The sequence below is a fragment of the Nicotiana tabacum genome, chromosome 10 (genome assembly GCF_000715075.1).
Source record: "Nicotiana tabacum cultivar K326 chromosome 10, ASM71507v2, whole genome shotgun sequence".
Taxonomy (NCBI): domain Eukaryota; kingdom Viridiplantae; phylum Streptophyta; class Magnoliopsida; order Solanales; family Solanaceae; genus Nicotiana; species Nicotiana tabacum.
The window spans coordinates 132,732,980-132,737,876 of NC_134089.1; positions in this window are offsets into that span (position 1 = coordinate 132,732,980).

The window sequence follows — 4,897 nt, forward strand, 5'->3', positions numbered from 1 at the left end:
CACAAGGTTTCCCTCTAATTAAGGGTTTCTGATTTCTAACTGGCAAAATTAATTAAGGAAATGGATTCATCAAACCTTTTTCAAACCAGCATAAAAAGGGTAAATACATAAAGGTCTATTTAAGGACAGGGTCTTGACAGCACACGGTTTGTGCAAATAAGGAAAGGAAATCAGTTAACAGCCAGTAAATCACAAGGTCCGAGATTTGGTATGAATGAACCAAGTCAGAAGGATGGGAAAGATTTTAACTTAAGGAAAATCAGCAAACAATCAATTAGACCTATTAAAAAGGAATTCTGAATCAATCATAAGTTTGAAAACCTTTTTGAAGAAAGATTCATCACATATAAAAGCATACAGACACGTTAAACATGAAAGAAACTTGTCATGCCTTTGTAAAATCAGTAGAAAGAAAAGGTTCAACATTGTATGAAAACAAAGATATCCAAACTCATTCAGAGGTTTAAAACTAGTCTAAAAAAGCTAAGGGGTCTTTGAAATAAAGCCCTAGTTCGAACAAACCAGAAAACATAAAGGAGAGGGCAAGCAAGTTAAGTCGAGACATGTGTAGAGTTTTCAGAAGAGAATTGAAGCTTCTAACATGCTTCTTTCAGAACTCATGAGAGAACATGATAGCAAAGTAACATGCAAACAGTAGCAGGATTCAGAGGATAGAATGGAAAAGACTGATAAGAATAGCAGAGGAAACATGATTAAGAGGCTCTTTTAGAAGAACTCAAACAAAGTTCAGTAGAAGAAAAATAGTAAGCACACATAAGAACGCGGTAGAAAAATATAGTAGAGAGATTCACAGAACATAATGGAAATACTGGTAGGAATAGTAGAAGAAACATGCTTAAGGAGTTTTCTAAAAGGAACTTAAACAGGGCTCAGTAGAAGGCAAACAAAGAACTTTAAGAACATAGTAGGAAAATACAGTAGAAGAACACAAAAACATTAGAAAATTATAGCAGAAAAGCACATATAGAAGAACACAGTACGATAGTCATACAAGAGCATGGCAAAAGGAAGAATACAAGAACATAGTAGGAGCAAGTACACGTAAAGGAAAAGGAAAGTCAGAAATCACTTAAACATTTTAGAAAACCCTAGATCGGAAAAGAAAGACCTTAAAAAAATAATTTTTGAAAGAAGAAATTGGGAAATGGTTTGAAAACTCAAGTAGAGCATAGATATATAACAGATCTAAGAAAAATCGGAGAAAACCTTGAAGGGTTAGGGTTTCAGAAGAACCCTAGAATGAGAATGGCTTTGAAAAGGTCTTCGATCTGAGTCGGAGAAGTCAGAAACAGGCTCATAAGACCAGGATACGCTGGAGCAAAGCCAGAGATGGCCGTGAAACCTCGAGCCGGCAAAGACCTGAGTGAGAACCTTCGAGGTCAGACCCCAAATCTTCAAGTACCAAGTGTACAAGAGCAAAGGGAGGTGAGTTTAAGACTCCCATGGCCTGAGAAGCCATGGATTCCGGTGAGTGTAAGGTGGAAGACGGTGAGAGGGGGCTAGGGTTAGGGAAGGTTCGAGAGTGTTTGAGAGAGTTTGAGAGTTCAGAGGCGGCGGTTGGTGAGAAATGAAGCAGGGTTGGGAGTGTTTGTGAATTAAAAAGGAAAAGGAAAATCGTGGCCGTTGATCAAAATGATCAACGGGCTGGATCAAAAGGGAAGGCCGGGCAGGTTAAATTAGTTGGGTCAGGGGCGCATTAAATTGAAATTGGGCCAGTCAATTGGGAATTTGAAATTGGGTTAATTGGGGGGTTGATTTGGGCTATAATTAAAATAAAATAGGGCTAGTGTTTAAATAGCTGCTTTTCCCCTTTTTATTTTATAAAAATAAGTAAAATGATTTCTGAAACAAATTAAAGGTACTAAATTAATTAATAATATATAAATATTAAAATAAAAATATTGGAATCAATTTTTGTAATTTTAAACGCAATTAAATCTTAAAGTAGGCTAAAATTGCAATTATATGCAATTTAGTTTTAAAATGCTAGATAAATTTATAAACAATGTGCAAAAAATTATCTTAGCTATATTTTGGTATAAATGTGAAAATAAAATAAATTATTCACCAAAATGATGATTTTGGGAATAATTATTAGTTTTTGTACTGCTAAAATGGGCAATAAATTGATTTAAAAAATCTTTTTAAAATTAGGAAAAAATACTAAAACACTTGGGAATTCTTATATATGCATATATATGCTATTTTGAAAATATTTTGCATATATAAAATGCATAGGAAAAAATTGGGTATCTACATGCGTCACCTCAATATAGCACTACAATGTGCACATCCGGGGTTTCAAACCTTCACAATGTGCAAATCCGGGGTTACAATTATTACTCACCTCGAACCGGTCAAATATCTAGCTCACGATGCCCTTTACCCTCGAATTGGCCTCCACTCGCGTCGAATCTATCCAAAATCAGAACGAGCATGTCAAAATAGGCTAAGGGAACGAAGCCCAAACGAAAATAATCAAAATACAACACAAATCCCGAAATTACAAAAACTTGACCCCGGGCCCATGTCTCGGAATTCGATATTTTTACATCAACGGAATCCTTATCCTTCCACGAGTCTATACATATCAAAAACACTGAAATCGGAGTCCAAATGACCCCTCAAATCCCCATTTAAAGGTCTCTTAATCTCAAGCCCTAATCCCCAATTTTTCTTCCTTAATCTCTACTAAAACCATGATTAAACAATGGAAAAGTGATCTTAAACCCAAGTAATTAAGCTTAGGGAACTTACCCAACAGATATCCTTTGATTCCTCTCGAAATCCTATGCCTTAGCCTCTTTCCCGTCTTCAAAAATGATAAACTTAGCAAAATTTCGCGAAGAAGACAATTTATACCTTCTGCCCAGACCTTTTCGCATCTGGGGTCCCATACCCGCTTCTGTGGTACCGCAATTGCGGTTCAACGTCTACTTTTGTGGAATCACTTAAGTTCCCAGCCATCCGCATCTACGGTTCCTTGCCCGCATTAGCGACATCGCAGATGCGGTTCTCCTAGCCGCTTATGCGGTCCCAGTCAAACATACCTCTGGTCGCTTTTGCAGCCACTCTCTCGCATAAGCGGTGTCGCACCTGCGGTCCCCAATCCGCAGGTGCGAAAATACCAGAAGCAGCAATTTAGCAGCTGTAACAACAATCCAAACTTCCTATTAACCTTCCGAAATAACCCCGACGCCCCCGAGACCTCAACCAAAAGCACAAACATATCCTAATACCTTATTTAAACTTGTTCCAATCATCAAAATACCTCAAACAATATCAAATCACACAAAACACATCGGATTCAAGCCAAACTTTCAAAAATCTTCCGAATTCCGTTTTCAATCAAAAACCCAACCAAACCACGTCCGAATGACCTGAAATTTTGCACACACATCCCAAATCACACAACGGAACTACTGCAACTCTCGGAATTCCATTCCGGCCCCTATATCAAAATCTCGCCTACCAACAGGAAATCGCCAAAATCTCAACTTCGCCAATTTAAGCCTAAATCTACTACGAACCTCCAAAATTCCTTCCGATCACGCTCCTAAGTCAAAAATCACCTCCCGAAGCTAACCGAACCATCGAAACTCACATCCGAACCCTCTAACACGTAAGTCAACATCCGGTTGACTTTTCCAACTTAAGCTTTCTTACAAGAGACTAAGTATCTCAAACCTTACCAAAATCATTCCGGATTCAATCTGACCAACCCGATACCACATAACACGGATAAAAAAGCATAAAGAAGCAGAAATGGGGAAAACGGAGCGGTAACTCATGAGATGACTGGCCGGGTCATCACATCCTCCCCAACTTAAACAAATGTTCGTCCGCGAACGAATCAAGAAACATACCTGAAGCCTCAAACAGGTGAGGATATCTGCTCTGCATCTCCCGCTCGGTCTCCCAGGTAGCCTCCTCTATGGGCCGACCTCTCCACTGCACTTTCACTGAATCTATATCCTTTGACCTCAACTTTCAAACCTGATGACCCAAAATATCTACTGGCTTCACATCATAAGTCAAGTCATCATCTAACTGAACAGTGCTGAAATCCAAAACATGAGACGGATCCCCAATATACTTCCGGAGCATAGAAACATGAAATACCGGATGCACACTCGACAAGCTGGGTGGCAAGGCAAGCTCATAAGCCACCTCCCCAATCCTCCGAAGCACCTCAAAAGGCCCAATGAACCGCAAACTCAATTTCCCTTTCTTCCCAAATCTCATAACACCCTTCATGGGCGAAATCTTCAACAGAACCTTCTCGCCAACCATGTAGGACACATCTTGAACCTTCCTATCAGCATAGCTCTTTTGCCTCGACTGCACTGTACGAAGCCTCTCCTGAATCACCTTCACCTTCTCCAAAGCATCCTGCACCAAATTTGTCCCCAATAGCCTAGCCTCACCGAGATCGAACCAACCAACTGAAGATCTACAACGCCTCCCATACAAAGCCTCATATGGAGCTATCTGAATACTAGACTAGTAGCTGTTGTTATAAGAAAACTCTGCGAGCGGTAGAAACTGATCCCATGACCCTCCGAAATCAATGACACAAGCACACAACATGTCCTCTAATATCTGAATAGTGCACTCGGACTGTCCGTCCGTCTGAGGGTGAAAAGTTATGCCCAACTCCACCTGAGTACCCAATTCTCGCTGCACATACCTCCAAAACTACAAAGTAAACTGAGTGTCCCTATCTGAAATGATGGAAACTGGGACACCATGCAAACGGACAATCTCCCGGATATACATCTCTGCCAACCGCTCTGAAGAATAGGTAGTACACACTGGAATGAAGTCCGTGGACTTGGTCAGCCAATCCATAATCACCCAAATGGCATCGAACTTC